Source organism: Colobus angolensis, unplaced genomic scaffold (assembly GCF_000951035.1).
Source record: "Colobus angolensis palliatus isolate OR3802 unplaced genomic scaffold, Cang.pa_1.0 Scaffold74, whole genome shotgun sequence".
Taxonomy (NCBI): domain Eukaryota; kingdom Metazoa; phylum Chordata; class Mammalia; order Primates; family Cercopithecidae; genus Colobus; species Colobus angolensis.
This window is the reverse complement of record NW_012121154.1, coordinates 8,563,441-8,583,645: the sequence shown is the minus strand read 5'-3', so window position 1 is coordinate 8,583,645 and position 20,205 is coordinate 8,563,441. Positions and strand designations below refer to the sequence as shown.

General features: G+C 36.2%; 1 protein-coding gene across 1 annotated transcript in view; it reads right to left on the bottom strand.

Annotated features, from left to right (window-relative positions):
- The window catches only part of MAGI2 (membrane associated guanylate kinase, WW and PDZ domain containing 2), a 1,457,999-nt gene that overhangs the window by 604,153 nt on the left and 833,641 nt on the right, over nucleotides 1-20,205 (bottom strand). The gene's annotated exons all lie outside the window — the stretch shown is intronic.

Below are 20,205 nucleotides of genomic sequence, written 5' to 3'. Positions count from 1 at the left end.
TTGATTTAAGATAGAAGCGTGACTAAAAATAATAAAACTATTTTCTTTGTTGCTACACCTGGATTTAAGAATAATTGATAACAAATTTCTTTTTCTTCACAGCAGCTGGTAGCTACTCAGCTGTCAAATTATCACTAGGTCTGTAAAGGCCCGTGTTTTGGCCTGGTCATCCCTGTTGTTATAGGTATCAAGTCATACAGATGGGAACATTGGCATGCAGCCAAGTGGTTAGCCTCTGGGTTAGATAAGTTATTTAACCCCCCTCGTACTAATAGTCCTCATTTGTAAAATGGGAATATTAATGCCAATCACATGTAAGTGCTGAGGGTTAAATTTAAAAAAAAAAATTAAATGCTTTACCCCCAGGCTTCTCGCATTCTGATGTGTGTAGGAATCTCCTTACAATCTTGTTAAAATGAAGTTTCTGATAAGCAGGCCTGGGTATGGCCTGAGATTGTGAGTTTCTAACAAGCTCCCAGGTGATACTGATGTTGCTGATCTACAGATCATAATTAGAGTAGTAAGGTGTTAGCCTAGCCTGGGGTAGGTAACTCAGTAACTCAAAAATGGTTTTCTTTTTTCTATACCTTCTTGGTGATTCAGGGGTTTGGGATTTGGTCAACAACCGCAAGCACTGATACTACTACATGAGAGATCCTGGATACAGCCACAAAGAAAGTAACTCACGAGGCATGCATTAGAAATAGGATTAACCTGCATGTTTACAAACTTCATGTTTTCACTCAATAATAAAAATGTCCTTGGTTCCAATTGTCTGAACTTCCAATCCAGGGGAGGGATAGACAGGCATCCAGGGCTATAGACCGGGTTGGGTGGAGAAGTGGGAACCAGTCTTATGTGGGAGTGGCCTTCAAAAGCAAGGATCCCACGTGTCATTTCCATGGGAGTAAGCAAAGAAAAAAGAGCTGGGTCCCAAAGAAGTAAACCAGGAGAAATAGGCTTTCAAAAGTCAGGAGGTTTAACTTGGAAATAGGTGTTTAGTTGACTGCAAAAGAAGAGAGAGCCTTTAATGAAATGGTTACAGGGGCATGCGTAGACAGAGAAGAAGCTGCTTTTGTTAGGAAATTTATTTTATGGGCAGTAATAATGAAAATATATCATTACCATTCCAAGTCAATAATGATATTCAGCAGTAGTCTTTGCCCTCCCTTCACTAAGTATTTCTGCTGGCTATTAATCATTTCAAACACAATAAGGTATAACCAATCCAGGTGTGTTGAAAGAAAATTAAATGCTACTCGGCTGTAAGTAGTATTCTGTTTGAGGTGACATGATGTCCAGCTAAGAAGAACAACACACATGCAATAGTCACTTTATTTCTTTGTATCGAAACAGATAGTGTCACCTCACACTGTGAAACAGCTCCTCAAAAACTATCAAGAAACAGATGCTTTCTCAGTGGCGATTTGAGGAGTTCCTGTGAGTAGGCTTTTAGCAATCCTTGACATGGTAACTTCATCATTTTTCATGAAGCTTGAAAAATACTCTGTCATCCTTGAATATTCTTAGTAGTGTCTCTCACGTCATGTTATTTCAAATCAATTATTACATATCCTAACAGCCCCTCCATGAGACTGTGAAGTAGTTTTGATCCAGTAGTAGTATTTCTGCTATAATAGAGATTGATAATGCAGACCCTCCAGCCTCTTGGTGAACACTTTAAGTTGCTTTCTGATAATTCATGTAACACACAACATATAAAAATAAACACAGATACACACACGCCATATAAACTTTCTGCCTTTGCGCTTGGCTGACTTGGATAATGGAGATGAGGTAAGATTTTTTTTTTTTTTTTTGCATTAATTCCTTCAATGTCTACATTGTCCTGATTCATTGGATATTCACTCTGTTATTTCAGCTCACCCACTGAAGCACCCCATGTGCTTTGGTTTTAGCTCCCTTTCTTATTAAAATGCAGTCTGGGTTTACACATTGTTTTTACAGTTTACCTTTATGAAGTAGAGCACTCACAAATGTTATTAAAAACCTTCCTAGAAAATAACTTCCAATAATATGATTCTTTTGATAATCAGGTATCAAAGAGTTAGCAATCTATCCTAAAAACAGAACAGGTTATATATATTCTATATGTATAATTATTGAACTTAATTAGAATAAAATGATGATCTAAGGCAATGAGAGGTTTTGAAATACCCTGATTCAAGGTAATGCTATAATTGCTCAGTGTACTTTGAAGGTCAAATATATTTTGAGTATGAGGGTCCTTTTCCCAGTGGTCATTGACATATGGAATATATCCCCCTGCCTTCTCTGAAATGTAGAAGTAGAAAATACAACAAAGACCTCAGAAGCCAAAAGAGAAAAGAAAAAAAACCTATGCCTTGACTAGACCAGATACACTAACCATTACTGAATAAGCGTTCTGCAGTGTAAACCCCATCTGAAACATCAGAACTATGTGCTATATGCTGGTTGTCTATGTATATACTTCTCCATGTGAAGAAAATGTAGAGAAGCTATGTTTTATTTCAACAAACACAACTGTCGAATGAGTTCATGGGGCAGCCATTGTTCCAGGTAATGAGGAGATACCTACCCTCAAACAGGGGAAGAAATAGGCAAGCAAATAGACACTGAAGGTTAACATTTAAGATTTTACATGTGTAAATTTCCCTGATAGATCTCTAATCTCAAGTGATTTCTTCACTTGGATCTATTGCATCAACCAAACTAATCTACAAACAAGCAGACTTTTGCTTACATGGTGTTTGACTTCCAAGTAGTACATGGTAAGGCAATAATCTATTCAATACAATAACAACAAGGGTTGCTACCTGACTTCAAACTATACTACAAGGCTACAGTAATGAAAAGAGCATGGTACTGGTACCAAAGCAGATATATAGACCAGTGGAATAGAACAGAGCCCTCAGAAATAAAGCCACACATCTAAAACCACCTGATCCTTGACAAACCTGACAAAAGCGATGGGGAAAAGATTTCTTATTTAATAAATGGTGTTGGGAAAACTGGCTAGCCATATGTAGAAAACTGAAACTGGACTCCTTCCTTACACCTTATACAAAAATTAACTAAAGATCGATTAAAGACTTAAACATAAGACCTGAAACCATAAGAAACATAGAAGAAAATCTAGGCAAACCCATTCAGTACTTAGGTATGGGCAAAGACTTCATGATAAAACACCAAAAGCAATAGCAACAAAAGCCAAAATTCACAAATGGGATCTAATGAAACTAAAGAGCTTCTGCACAGTGGAAGAAACTATCATCAGAGTGAACAGGCAACCTACAGAATGGGAGAAAATTTTTGCAATCTATCCATCTGACGAATGGCTAATATTCAGAATCCACAAAGAACTTAAACAAATTTACAAGAAACAAACAAACAAACAAACACACAGCCCATCAAAAAGCAGACAAAGGATATGAACAGACACTTCTCAAAGGAAGACATTTATGTGGCCAACAAACATGAAAAAAGGCTCATGATCACTGGTCATTAGAGAAATGCAAATCAAAACCACAATGAGATACCATCTCACACCAGTTAGAATGGCAAGCATTAAAAACTCAAGAAACAACAGATGCTGGAGAGGATGTGGAGAAATAGGAACACTTTCACTCTGTTGGTGGGAGTGTAAATGAGTTCAACCATTATGGAAGATAGTTTGGTGATTCCTCAAGGATCTAGAACCAGAAGTACCATTTGACCCAGCCATCCCATTACTGGGTATAAACCCAAAGGATTATAAATCATGCTACTATAAAGACACATGCACACGTATGTTTATTGCAGCACTGTTCACAATAGCAAAGACTTGGAACCAACCCAAATGCCCATCAATGTAGACTGGATAAAGAAAATGTGGCACATATACACCATGGAATACTATCCAGACATAGAAAAGGATGAGTTCATGTCATTTGCAGGGACATGGATGAAGCTGGAAACCATCATTCTCAGCAAACTAACACAGGAACAGTAAACCAAACACCACATGTTCTCACTCATAAGTAGGAGTTGAATACTGAGAATACATGGACACAGGGAGGAGAACATCACATACTGGGGCCTGTCAGCGGGTGGGGGGCTAGGGGAGGGATAGCATTAGGAGAAATACCTAATGTAGTTGATGGTTGCTGCAAACCACCATGGCATGTGTACACCTATGTAATAAACCTGCATGTTCTGCACATGTATCTCAGAACTTAAAGTATGATTAAAAAATAATAATCAAGGATACAGAATGTTTACTCAGTTCAGTCTCTGAATCTTACCACATCACCTGTCCGTCCTCTTTAGACTCTTAGTACTCTGAGGTCAAAAGTTTCTTTTTATTTATCTTTGAATAAATGCAGGAAATGTGCAAGAGATAGTTATAAAATAAATGAGGAAGTATTCAATAATGAATATTGCTCCTTATAGTGATACCCTGAAAATTACAAGAAATTGTTCAGCTGGGAAGACAAATTAATAGTATTTTAGCAACAATGGTTAAAACTAGGATGTTTAATTATCCAGAATTATCCTAAATCCCTAGGATTAAGGTTAATAGCACTTACTTTGCATATCTTCATAGAGGTAAAGAGCATGAATTCTTGAGACAGCTGCCTGGGTACAAACCCTGACTCTATCACTTACTAGATGGACAAGCTTGGACAAATTTCTTACTCTGTGTTTCAGTTACTTTACCTGTAAAACTTGGATAACAACATACTACCTTCCTCATAAGTGGAATTATGAGGATTAAATTGGTGACATTTATAAATTGCCTAAAATGGTATGTGGCACATAGTAAACATAATTTAAATTATGTTAAATAAATAGATATATCAGCACCTCCCAACCTGAGTCCTGAATAGACCTGGTCCCACAAAATACTCTATGTAATTATATATCAAATAGATTTGGGGAATGTTGCATTTTCTGGAGTCGTAATATAAATTTATAAATGTAAAGTTTTGAAAGGTCGTATAGCCAGAAATTCTCATTTAAATGTAATTACACACCAATGTTTCCCAAGTTGAGTTCTGTGCTTAAACACTTTTCCCCTACCTAACAGATCTTACTAGCCCATAGCTCTGTTTCTAGTTAATACAATTTTAATTGTGTACCTGTTACTACTTTGCTTTGTAATTATTTGTGTGTAATTTTACTTATATATATATAATGTATATATTTTGCATCACAACTGGAACAAGGTTACGAATTGAGATTTTAATATCATTTGTATTTATTGCTCTACTGCTCTCTTGCTCTTTGTCTTGTCAGAACTCCTGTAATAAACACCGAGCATGCTGATTTCAATGTATTAGAAAAATGTTATTTAAAACAACAAATTCAAGACCTGTGCCTTGAACAGGTCTGTTTTAACTGCTACAAACAAAGCCTTTAGCCACACCCATAAAAATGCTGTTTCAGGATAAATGCTTGAGGTGACAGATACCTCATTTACCCTGATGTGACTTCCATACATTGCATGCCTGTAACAAAATATCTTGTGTACACCATAAATATATATACCTACTTTGTGTCCACAAAAATTAAAAATTTTAAAAAGAAAATTTAAAAATGACATTCAGGCATAAAAAGGCTAAAAAACTGATAGTATTACTAAAACACAAGACAACAGAAAACCTATTGTCAAAACCTGGAAAACTCTCCTTTCAGTTTCAAGGCCCTGAGGTGGACTTGGTCACCTCCAGTATGATCTACCTCAGCATGGAAGGGAACCCCCTGGCTGAAAAGAAGTCAGTAGAAGCTTCATCTTTCTCTCCTTTCTTTCCTACCATGCAGTCTCAGCCTTGGTTTATACAAAAACAAACAAGCAAATGAACAAAAACACAGAAAAAAAGCAGGTAACTTGCTCTTACCGCATGGAGAATACTTCTGAAAACAGCCAGGAAATGTCTCTCACATCCTTCAGGGCAGCATCACCCAGAAGGGAATGAGCAGTAACTTTGCCCCTTCCATGCACAGACTCCAATATGTATAGCAATTTAAACAATAATAAAAGGAGCACCACAAATCAAAGAAGATGTATTTAGAAAGAAAAGAGGTTTGAAAAAATTGATATTCCACTTGAGGGAAAAATAAAAGTGAGGATCCCCATTTTAAACTATACATCAGAACACATGACAAAACAGCCTAAGAGGCTGTCCATTATACTAGAGTGGTCAAAAATAAGGACTTAGGTACCTGACAGACTTGGGATTGACTCCTGACTCCATCTCTTCCTAACTGTATTGCTTTAGGCAAGATACCTGAATTCTGGACCTTTGTATCTTCTTAGGTACAATGAATAGAATGGTATTTTTCTCACTGGAATCAACCTAAGTGCCCATCAACAGATGAATGGATAAAGAAAATGTTGTGTATCCATATGCAATGAAATATTATTCATCCTTTAAAAAGTAGATCCTTTCATTTGCAACAACATGGATGGGTGACATTATGCTAAGTGAAATAAGCCACACACAGAAAGAAAATCACTACATGATGTCTAGAGTCGTAAAAAGTCTAATACACAGAAACAGAGAGTAGAACAGTGGTTCTATTCTACCAGGGGCACGGTACTGGGGGAAATGGGGAGATGCTGGTCAAAGAGTACAAAGTTGCAGTTACATAAAATGAATAAATCTAGAGATCTAATGTACAGCATGAGAACTAATTTGCTAAGGGAGATTTCAGGTGCTCTCACCAGAGAAGAAGGTAACTAAGTGAGGAGATGAAGATATTTGACTGTTATAATTTCACAATGTATATCAAAACATTATGCACCTAAATATATACAAGTAAAATAAGCATGTTTTACATCTTAAGTATATATAATTTTGTCAATTATACTTCAATGAAATCAAAAACTAAGTTTAAAATTTATGATATGTAAAAAACACTGTCAACAGGATGACACTGAGCCACACACTGAGAGAAAATATTGGTAAAAAGTGTATATGATAAATAACCGTTATTTAAAATATACAAAGAACTCTTAAAATTCAACAATAAGAAAACATAAAACCCAGTAAAAAAAAAAATAGGCCAAATACCTTAACAGATATCTCTCCAAGAAGATATAGGAGATGGCAAATAAGAATATCAAATGATGATCCACATCATATGTCATCAGGGCAAAGCAAGTTAAAATAACAATGAGATACTACTACACATCTATCAGAATGGCCAAAATCCAGAACACAGCCAACAAATGCTGCAAGGATGTGGAATAAAAGGAACTCATATTCACTGCTGGTGGGAATGAAAAATTGTACAGCCAGTTTGGAAGAGTTTGGCAGTTTCTAATAATACTAAACCTGCTCTTAGCATGTGATCGAGCAATTACACTCCTTGGTATTTATCCAAAGCAGCTGAAAACATGTCCACACAAAAACCTGCACATGGATGTTTGTAGAAACTTTATTCACAATTGCCAAAACTTGGAAGCAACCAAGATGTCCTTCAATAGGTGGATGGATAAACTATGACACATCCAAAAAATGAAATATTTAGTGCTAAAAAGAAATGAGCTATGTGAAAAGATATGAAATAAATTTAAATGTATACTGCTAAGTGAAAGATGCCAATGTGAAAAGGCTACATACTGTATGATTCCAACTATATGGTAGTTTGGAAAAGGCGAAAGTTTGGAGACTTTAATATCAGTGGTTTCCAGGCATTGGGAAAAGGAAGGCATAAATAGGAAGAGCTACGTGATTTTTAGAGTGGTGAAACTACACTGTATGATACTGTAATGGTGGATACACGGTTATTATATATTTGTCCAAACTCATAGGATATACAGCACCAAGAAAGGACCCTATGTAAACTATGATCTCTGAGTGATAATGTATATGTTAAGCAATTATAACAAATGTACCACTCCAGTGGGTGATGTTAATCATGGTGGAGGGCTATGCATATAGGAAGGTGGAGGGTATATAAGAAATCTCCATACCTTCTGTTCAATTTCACTGTGAACCTAAAACTACTCTAAAAATTAAGTCTATTAAAAAAAATTAAACAATCAATTGGAAAGTGAGCACTCCTTTTCTATTTTCTGAAGGAGACTGTGTAGAACTGATATTAATTCTTCTTTAAAAATTTCATAGATTTCTCCATGAAACTATCTTAATTCTTGGAGATAATCTTTTCAGGAGGTTTTTGTACTACAAATTCAATTACACAAAATAGAGAACAAAAATATGCCCAACAACTTTTTGACACAGGTGCAAACACAAAATGAAAGGAAGAGCTTTTTCAATGGTGCTTGAGCAACTGAATATCCATAGGCAAATATATATATATAAATATATATATATATACCTTGTAAAGAACTTTGGCCTTAACCTCACACATTGTACAAAAATTAACTCAAATAGATTATGGACTTAAATGTAAAACTATAAACCTCTTAGAAGAAAATCTTTGGGATCTAGGGCTAGGCAGAATTCTTAGACTTGACACCAAAAGCACAATCCACAGAAGGGAAATTTGATAAACTGGGCTTCATATAATTAAGACCATTTGCTGTGTGAAAGACTCTGTTAGGAGCACAAAAAGACAAAGTACAGCCTGGGAAAAATATTTGCATATCACCACATATCTGACAAAGGACTGGTATCTAGAAAAATAAAGAACTCAAAACTCAACAGGAAAATATCTAAATAACCCCATGGTCAAACGGGCAAATGACAGCAAGATAAATTTTATCAAAGTGGATATACAGATGGCATATAAGCACATACAATAATGTTCAACATCATTAGCCATTATAGCAATACAAATTAATACCACAATGAGGTATTACTATACACCTATCACCATAGCTAAAATAAAAAATAGTGACAATGCAAAATTGTGGAGAACCTGGATCACTCATAGATTAGTGGTGGGATGGATAATGGTACAGTCACTATGGAAAACAAATTGATTGTTCTCTAAACAAACAAACAAACAAACCTAAACATATAACTACCACGCAAGCCAGTAATTGCACTGTTGGGCATTTATCCCAGGGAAATGACAAGTTATGTTCACACAAAAACCTGCACATGAATGTTATAGCAACTTTATTTGTAATAACCCCAAACTAACAACCTAGATGTCTGTCCTTCAAGAGGGAATGCTTAAACGAACTATGGTACAACCATACCATGAAATCCTAATTAGCAATAAAAAGAACAAGCTATTAAAACATGTAAGAATCTAGATGAATCACTGGAGAATTATGCCAAATGAAAAAACTCAACCCCAAAAGCTTACCTACTGTATGATTTCATTTATATGACATTCCTGACATGACAAAATTATAGAAATGGAGAACAGATTACTTGTTGCCAAGGGTAAAGGAGGGGATGCAGGTGTTAGGGAAATAAGGTGGCTATGAAAGGGCAACATGGGGATTTTTGTGATGAAAAACATGTTCTGTGTCTCGACTCTGCCAAGGTCAATATCTTGGTTGTGATATTGTACTATTGCTTTTTAAGATGTTATCTTTGTGAGCAACTGGTTAAAGGATAAGTAGGATCCTTCTGTATGATGTCATACAACTGCATGAGAATCTCCAATTATCTCAAAATAAAAAATTCAATTTAAAAAAAATTAACTGAATGGTGCATTTAACAATGACCCTATTCTTTTCATTTGTGGCAAGTATACCTCTTTAATATGCCAATGTTAACTTAGGACAACATTATCTTAGGAAATTAGCATTAGCCCTAAACTTCCTTGAACTATTTTATAGTGCTTCTCATGAAAACATCAACTCGATTCACAGAAGTCCTTAAGAGGAAAATGCCTATTATCAGAGGAAATGAAGTGCTTAAAGCTCAGTTAAATTAAATATTAAATAATGCTCACAGAGGATTATGGATTCAAAAGAAGGCAACTATTTCAAACAGAAAAAAGAAACATTTAAGAAGTAATGAAATAACATGCTATAAATGATATGACATATTGGTGGCATTTTTAAAACCTGCTTAAGTAAAATGGGTATATTCCGTTTCTAAATGCTTTAGGAACTTGAATATCTTTTTAGTTAGAACATTTCTCCATGTTAACCTTGCTTAAAATATGTTGACATGCCCTAATTTCCACCCCCCCACTCTACTATAAGGAGAGAGTAATTGTCTCTCTCCTTATAAAAACATATGCAGACATATTTTAAAATATATTCACTACTTACATTTTCCAATTATCTGCTCATTCTTTTCAACCTGATGATTCCTGTCTTCATAATTCAGTGCTTATTGAAACAGCACTCATAAGGTATCAGTGACTTGCAAATCTTAACAGCCAAGGGTTCTGAGAATCTTGTTTCTTGAGACTTTTTTTCTTTGGCCTCTCTGACAGTGTCCACTCCTGTCGTTCTATTACAGTTTCTACTTCTTTGTGTCACTAACTAGACTTTCTGCCTTCTCCCCTCAATAGCAACAACGACATTTGTGAAGCAATATTTTTGCATGTCTTATTTCATTTATATTTAAGAAGCTTATCATGTTTTTTATGAGTGGACAATGAGACACAGATTACACTCAAAGTTATGTAAATCCTAGTCCTCACTTCTTTTCTTGCTATTCCTATTTTTCACTAATCTCATCTGCTTTTATCAGTTTGGGTGTCACCTTTATGGAGATACCTTTAAACCATATTGATGATACACAGATAGTTTCCAAGTTCTGCATTTTTAACTGCCTGTTAGACAGCTTGGCACAAATGACCCAGATACAAAACTCATCAGGTCCCTAACTCAGCATTGCCCATAGAAGTCAGCAGCTCTTAATGTTGTCGTTTTTAATGCGCTGATCATTTCTCTAGTCATCCAGATACGAAGCTTGAATGCTAACCATTTCCTCCTTCACATCAAGTCCACTGTCAAATCTTACAGATTCCACGTCTTACAACATGATTCTTTCTACCCACTCTCTCCTCTCTAGGGCTCTGTCATCCCTTACTCAACTAGACTACTGCGTAGCTGCTTAGCTGGTCTACTGGCCTCAGAACTCTTCCTAGTTACAGTCTATTCTTAAATGACTGTCTGGTTAATATTCCTCATCTGTAGCCTTCTGCTTAAAAGTAATACCTCCAACTGCTTGGAGCTTAAAAGTAATACCTCTCCTGCTGTCAGCTGCTTCTGCCAACTCATAATGTGCTTGATGTCAAAACTCAAAAGAAGACTCAAAGTGAGTCAAAAATATTTTTTAGAGTATTTTTACATGCAATTATTTCAAGGGAGCCTATACTTCAGAAGAACTAGTCTTCCAGTATAAAGGACACAGCAGGTATTTAAAGACAAGAAACAACAACACAAGGCTACCAGCTTAGAGGAGGCTGTGTGGGGGTGGGAAAATCCACATGAATAATCCGTTTGCAAGGGTCATCACAGATCTGCAGACATAAACATCACAAAAATGTCTGAGATGTAGAGTTTTCTTTAAAAACTTATCAACTTAAAGGGGTAAAGGCTTTATTTATTTGGGGGACTAGAAATAGACAAAGTAGTCTTCCTTTTCGTTTATTTTAGGGTGTAAAGTACTTTATTTGTAAATGACATTCATGGTGTGCATAGACACATGGTGATAGGGTGAGATATCGGCTTTGTTTTCTCATCTACTATATGGAGCCCTTCTACCTTTCCATTATCTTTTTCCTTTAAACTAGTAACTAGTTGGCTTAGTGCATTCCAAAGAATCTTGTAGTATTTTCTTATTTCTATGTTGTTTTTGCCTCCAATACTTTAGTTACAATCAATTGAAACACTAGCACTTCCTTAAGGCCTATATAAATTCTGTCTTAGCAACACTTTGCTGATACTACTTTTCTAAAACTATTATCATTTTTCTTTAATAACACCTATGAATCTTATTTTTATTTTTGTTGAATATTTTGCTTTGCCGAAAAGTGTGTATTATCATCTAATTGACAAATTTATTTCCATTTATTTTATAATGGAATTCAGTTCGATAGTGTGTCTACACCATCACTGCACTTCTTAAAAATATATAGGCAAAGACAAAAAAGAAATGGGGAAAAATTAAGGTTTCATAAAATAAAATTAAATGTTAGTGCTGTATATGACTGGTAAGGGTAACTACTGGTAAAGGGAGAAAATTAGAATGGTTGTGTCTATACACATGTGAAATGCATTTGTATCTGCCTTCAAGAAACTCACAATAACTGTAAGTGCTCAATAAAGGTTTCATAATAATAAATGCTGACATTTACTGAGTACCTACTATGTACCAGTCATGCCTTAAATAATTTAATTCTCAAAATCACTTACAGAATAGTAATCTAGACACAGAGTGGTAAATGAACAAGGTTACACAGATAATATATAGTAGATACAAAGTTAGAAACTCTGGCCATCTGGTTCTAGAACTCTAACCATTAAGCAACACTGCAAGTTTGAATGGAACTAAATTAGCACATTTTGAACACACAAGCATGTAAGCATTTAGTCTCTTCCCATTTTCTTCTATTTGGTTACCATGGTTACCTCTTCTACCTTCAGTTAAAGCCAAGATTTTATATGTACCAACCCTCTCTTTTTTTTTTTTTCTTTTTGAGACAGAGTCTTACTCGGTCACCCAAGCTGGAGTGCAGTGGCCTGATCTCTGCTCACTGCAATCTCTGCCTGCTGGGTTCAAGCGATTCTCCTGCCTCAGCCTCCCTAGTAGCTGGAATTACAGGCACACGCTACCACACACAGATAATTTTTGTGTTTTTAGTACAGATGGGGTTTCATCATGTTGGCCAGGATGGTCTCAATCTCCTCACCTCATGATCTGCCTGCCTCTGCCTCCCCAAGTGCTGGGATTACAGGCGTGAGCCACTGAGCACGGCCATTTGTACCAATGTCTTTCTGGCTTTGAACTCTGCCAGTGTTTTTCTGAATAGTTGGAAATATGCTTGTAAGACATAAGTGAGATGACCATAAACTATTTCCTAATAAAAACTGATACTTTATTGAGGTTTCTTTGTTAAATAGGTAGCCAGGAGACGTTAGCACGATTACCATGTCAGTGGGTAAAGTTCACTGATTCTAATGGTAACTTAAATACAGAAAGAAATAGCCTTAATGCATAATATGGTGTTTCTAAGAGTTATGTAAATGTGAATTAACCATATACTTGATTTAAATCTTCTAGGTGTCATGACTAATTTCCCTTTTAATGATTATTACACTGCAAAATTTATTCTGATATTCCTAATGTTTCCTTCAAAATAACTACAAAAGTTGACATACCAAAGCTACTATAGCAGCACATATAATACATTGCAACTTTTTTTTTTGACATTTTCATTGAATTGATACTGCAGTAATCACTGGGTGCTATCATGGGTGAGCAGTGCATTTCAGGAATTATATTTCATAGTTTTTCAGTCTGTAGCAGTGGGAGAACAAAATATGCAAAGGCTACCAGAGTGTGTCTATTTAGTCATGGGGTCTATTAGTCTACCATCTCTCATTCCAAGCCGTGAATAATATTATTGAGAAGTGACACTTACATGTTCATTGTATATGTGTGGACCGATGTTGATATATACACACAACCATTCTGCTTTTCTTCTTTCACCAGTAGTTATCCTCACCAGTTATATACAGCACTAACATTTATTTAGTTTAGTTAATTAACAATTATTTAACATAATTTTATTTTATGAAACCTTAATTTTTCCCTATTTCTTTTTTGTCTTTGGCTATATATTTTAGAGAAGTGCAGTGATGGTGTAGACACACTATCGAATTGAATTCCATTATAAAATAAATGGAAATAAATAGAGGGTAAGCAGTGCCAAGGATGGAGAAATAATGAAAACTGTTAATATACATCGTCCTTTGCCTGATTGCAAGTTGTACACTGATGAGCTGGTTAGAGAAGGGAGCCAGAAGTGGTCCAAGTCTGTAATTTCCTTCATAATCTTTCTGGATATATATTAGTAGGTTGATTTGGAGTTTATTAATTGAAAACTATGCTGTTTAGCTTGTATGGAGAACATAGTGATTCTTAAAAACAAGAGTGATATCTGCTTGAGAATTGGAGTAGCCTTAGAACAGTCATATCAGCACATTAATAGAGGAGAAAAAAGAAACCATATATCTGGGATCAAATGCCAAAATAATACATGGAAAGAATCATACTTTATCATGTTAATTCATGTCTTCCTGTATTCATTTATTAAAATAATCTTTGTTGAACCAGTATTATATGCCAGGCACTTCTCTAAATGCTAGAGATATGATAATGAATCAGAGAGATATAGTCTATATCTTCACGGAGCTTACAGTTTAGTGAGAAATACTGACAATTAACCAGATAGTTGTATTAGGGTGATGTCAAGCTTAGTGGGATAAGGAAACAAGGACAACCAACCCTGTTCGGGCAGTTAGAGAAAGTATGAGGCCAGTTTACCAAGTGAAAACTGAAAGGTAGTTAATGCAACAGAGTGAGTTGAACCGAAATACTGATTATGTAACTTTTGCTGTCCATCGTAAGTCTGGAAATAATAGTACACCTTTAGGAACTTTTTATTTTCCCATTATGTTCTGGTGGAGAGAGCTAGAGGACTTTAAAACTACTGAGATCTGCCAGGTGCGGTGGCTCACGCCTGTAATCCCAGCACTTTGGGAGGCCGAGACGGGCAGATCACGAGGTCAGGAGATTGAGACCATCCTGGCTAACACGGTAAAACCCCATCTCTACTAAAAAATACCACACACACACACACACACACACACACACACATATGGGCCGGGCGAGGTGGCGGGCATCTGTAGTCCCAGCTACTCAGGAGGCTGAGGCAGGAGAATGGCATGAACCTGGGATGCGGAGCTTGCAGTGAGCTGAGATCCGGCCATTGCACTCCAGCCTGGGCGACAGAGGGAGACTCCATCTCAAAAAAAAAGCAAAAACAAAAAACTACTGAGATCATTATAGCCATGGACAACCTGTGATACTAGCCATATTTTAGCATTGCAAATATGGGGATAGGAAAAATAAAGAATCTAAAAAGAGAGAAACGAGTATCTTAACAAGGGAAGAATAAGAAGAAAGACTAGACTTGTGTAATAAAGATATTCTGTCCAGTTGCAAATGTACCTGAGTTCACTGTGTAGTCAAACTTGTATTTGTTTCCAACAGGCTTGTTTGGGGGTTTTCTATTTGTTGCTGTTGTTATTTTCTCTTGAGACCTGACAAAGTACCCCTTTGAGAGTTGTAGAGAACAAGTCTCAGCTAGATGGACCCAACTCAAAATCTAGCCATTATATTGGTGCTAGCCAGGAATAAACTTGATTAGATTGGCCGACCAGGGGGACACTGGCAAGAGGTCTCATCTTCAGCTGATATCCATGAAGAAGCTTGACTTGATGATACCTGGTAGCTTCACAGGGATCATCCATAGTGTGAGAGAACTTCTCATAGACTTTTATGAATAATACCTGATTTGATTTTTACCATAAGGCTATTTGGGGCCAGAGAAAATACTGCTGTCTTTACTTTTCAAAGAAAGAAACAGATTCAAAGGTATTGAATATTTTGCCTAGGGTCACCCTTCTAGTGACTGTCATGGCTAGAAGTCTTCAGATTCTTAAGTCTATTGCTCTTTCTATTAATATCAGTTTCTTTAACACCTCTGGATTGCCATTCTTTATGACATGTGATCAGGAAGACCTACTACATATGGAAAAAATTCTTAAAGACTATGGAGACTATATTTTAACTCATTGCAAATGTAGAAAGTTGGATCTTTAACACAAGTTTGAAAAGAAAACAAATTGTATTTTGTCTGCTATCTGACTTTTCAGTAAGACTCAGCAAAAGCAGTAAGTCTGTGAACATTCTCCTCTATTGTTAAAAATTTTATAAAAATGCTTAGAACAATGGGATTCCAAATATGTATTCAACTACTTAAAGTATCACAGAATGAGTAAAGCCAAAGCCAACTTGAAAATACTTTAAGAAAGTGCTATGATACCAGCACTTTCTAATGCAATTTAACGTTGATCAATTGAACCTAATTCCACTTAGGGGCCATTGCGAGAAAACACCAAATGACAGATCATTTTTAGAGGAAGATTATCAAACCTAATAAACAATATCATCCTCAGGCACTTAATTGATTTGCTTTCTGTTATTATTTCCAAATTTGCTTATTATGTTGACCCTCAAATTTCCATATTCAGAAAACTGAACAGCGCTTTCCAGGCCAAGCCTTGCTGCTTCTCCCACTGGCTTGTTAAACATAATTTAATTATGTCTCTCTGTTTTGTTTTTTTTTTAAGATCGCCAATAACTTGACTTTTTTTCTTCCCCTAAGGAAACATTATGCGCCTCAGAGAAACAAGAAAAAAATTTTAAACATACACTTTGCAAACATAATTAGAGTTGACTCTTAATTTTCTATGGTAGAGGAAAACAGAGATAGCATGTATGACTGAAATTCATGGACATGCCCCAAATGTCATTTTGAAAAGCAATTTCAACTTATCATTTAAACAAACCTGTTTTTTGCTGCAAAATTGGTTGATGTGAGCTTTGCTTCTTTCTTGGAGCCTGCCAGAGGGTAAAGCAGGGAACGTAATAGAAGTACGCTCAAACTCAATAATCAATTTCCAAGGAAATGAAAGTTAGCCATAATCACTTGGCACTGTATAAAGAAAGAATTCTACAGGAAATGTAAACACAGCTAAAACCATCTGATGTTTATTGTTTTCAGAGTCTAAATGTCCTCTTTAAAACCAATATGTAAGAAGAGTCATCAGATTTTCTTTACCAAGTCTGTGATTATTTAAAACCAAATCATGAATCTACAGATTTAGAAGTATCTCTAGGAAATATAAAAATTAAGATATCATGCTTAATGTCTATATCTCTATGTGATGACATTAATTGGGAGGCTAAATTGAAGCTGTGCAAAAAAAGCAGCTTCTCTACTTCCAAAAAAGTGATTCATAATTCTAATTGTTTTTAAGTGCAAAGTGACTAAAGAGGCAAGTTTAAGCTTTAGCTTGTAAGTCCCAAAATGCATTTTCGCTCTGTAGAAGTGTTCATTGTTCTGATCCTTCAGTGATTGAAGGACCTTTAAAGAACGTGATATCATTTGGATGTTTGGCCCCTCCATATTTCATCTTCAAACATGATCCCCTCAGTGTTCAGGGTGGGGCCTAGTGGGAAGTGTTTGGGTCATGGAATTAGATCCCACTAGATCTGGTTGTTAAAAAGAGCCTGGGACCTCCCCCCTCTCTCTCTTGCTCCCTCTCTTGCCATATGACATGCCTGTCCCCCACTCTTCACCTTATACCATGAATAAAAGCTTCCTGAGATCCTAACCAGAAGCAAATACTGGCATCATGCTCCCTATACAGTCTGCAGAGCCATGAGCCAAAATAAACCTCTTTACAAATTAGCCATTTTCAGGTATTCCTTTATAGCAATACAAAACGGACAACACGGAAGACAAGACAGATGAAGGCATGCTCTTCTTCTCTGGATACCCATTCAACCAAGGATCTTTTTCCAAAATGGCTGATTTCATCTATCTGAAAAACTGTTGAGACATGTGATAACCATGATTGATGATCTCCACAGCTGTTTTTAGGAAAAATCCTCAATTAAATAGCAGTTTTTTTTTTTTTTTTTGAGACAGAGTCTGGCTCTGTCGCCCAGGCTAGAGTGCAGTGGCTGGATCTCAGCTCACTGCAAGCTCTTCCTCCCGGGTTCACGCCATTCTCCTGCCTCAGCCTCCCGAGTAACTGGGACTACAGGCACCCGCCACCTCGCCCGGCTAGTTTTTTGTATGTTTTTTTAATAGAGACGGGGTTTCACCATGTTAGCCAGGATGGTCTCGATCTCCTGACCTCGTGATCCGCCCGTCTCGGCGTCCCAAAGTGCTGGGATTACAGGCTTGAGCCACTGCGCCCGGCTAAATAGCAGTTCTTAAAGTGTGGTTCTCGTAGGCCAGGAGAATCAGTTTTATCCGGGAATTTGTTGGATATGAAAAATCTTGTGCCCCACCTGGGGCTATTGAATCTGAAACTCTGGATTGAGGCCCAACAAAGTAAATTTTAACAAGCCCTTCAGGTGATTCTGATGCATGCCAATGTTTGTACACACTCGCTTAGAAGGCCTGACCTCTTACCATTGTCTCAAACTTAGGAGAGTCTAACAAAACCAGAACCTCTGGAAACATCTGGGGGTTGCAACAAACTTTCATCAATGGCTTTTATCATGCTTAGCCTATAAAAGTTTGGAATAAATGTTTAGCCTTCTTCTGAATTATTAGATCACTAAACATCTATTGTCAATACTCATCTTCAAAAATGTTTCTTTTCATCTGTTACCAATACCTATGTTTCACCACTTTCTGATCACCATCGATTACATAGAATGTTAAAATTCACATGTTGTATGTTTCTTATTTCGGTCCTTCAGCATCTTTATAATTGGTGAGTAACTTATTTCATTAATGACATTTAAAAATTTTTAAATACTTTTGGTCACTGTTATTAGTTAAGATTCTCCAGAGAAACAGAACCAATAGAATATATGTGTGTGTGTATTCACACACACACACACACACACACACACACACGGATATATAAAGAGATTTGTTATAAGGAATTGGCTCACACAATTATGAAGGTTGAGAAGTCTCAAGATCTGCAGCCAGCAAGCTCGAGACCCGGGACAGCCAAGCACCAAGTACTTTGTCCCAGTCCAAGTACCAAGACCTGAAAGCCAGGAAATCTGATGGTGTAAGTTTCATTCCAAAAGCCGGCAGGCTCCAGACACAAGAGGAACCAATGTTTCAGCTTAAGGACAAAGGCCAAAAAGAAGACCAATGTCCTAGCTCAGAGTATCCAGGCAGGGGGAGTTCCCTTTCTCTTGCAGGGAGGTCAGACATTTTTGTTCTGTTTAGAACTTCAACTGACTGGTTGAGACCCACTCACATTGGCCGGGGGTCGGCGGGGGCTGGGGGGCAGTGTTTAGTGGGTGGGCAACCTGCTGATCCAAATGTTAATCTCATCGAAAAACATCCTCACAGACACATCTAGAATAATGTCTGATCAAATATCTGGACAACCCGTGGCCTGGTCAAGTTGACACATAAAATTAACCATTACAGTCATTTTAAAATTACTACTTTTATTTTCCACAGAATTGTATAAGTGTTCTAATATTTTCAATATGCTCATCACTTGGCTCTTATTGGACATGATGTAATTAATATTACGTATAAAGCAACTATAAATCAAAGACACACACAGTATATGGAGGACACTAACAAATGACCCACTGGCTTAAATTAAAATAGACAGTCATGATGACATAGTACACTGCTGATGTTGAGCAGTCAATGATTTTTTGCTATACAGTGTAATACAGTATACCTTTTATATAGTAATAAAAGTTTGTAGTTGAAAGTTAATAAGGAGAGAGGCTTTTTATTTTTTTGCATAGTGCTAATTCAACTGCAAATACATAAAAATCCATCCAAATAGCAAATTTTTTTTTTTTTTTTACACCTGATTGTGCAGCAGAGTGTTTCATTAATTGACTATTCTGGCACCAGGCAAACTGATTCTAAATCAGAAGAAAACAAGATTTCTTTGAGGTGGAAGGAATTTCAAATAATGAATAGCAAGAGCAAATACTTATGGCATGCCTATTACACATGACGTACTAGCTACATGTTAGGCCTCAAGTTTCCCAAATTAATGCTTCAAAACTAAACATTCCAAATCAGGCAGCTAAAAAAAAAAGGTAAATATATCTACTCTATACTTTAAATGATTCTATTGGACAAGTTAAATAATGTGTAATTTTTAATATTTTGTCTACCTCTTTTATTAAATCAATGTGAATAAGAAATTCTTTCTTTTCACCTTTGTTATTTATAACTCTGGGAAAATGAGGTACACCTGCCCAATACAATGGACTAATCAAATTATTGTACACAGAATTAGAAACTACAAATTAACCAAATCAGGAAAGAGATTATATGTAACTATTCAATGTTAAGGCCCAAGAGAGCATATTTTTAAAAGATCATGGACAGTTGCTAGAGTTTATGCAATGTAATTATAAGTTTAAGCTCACAGAAATTGAAATGGCATGGCTATATAAAGTTTTGAATACATACATAGAAAAGAATGGAGGAAAAGGGTAAGTGATTTGGCATTCCTGAAATATA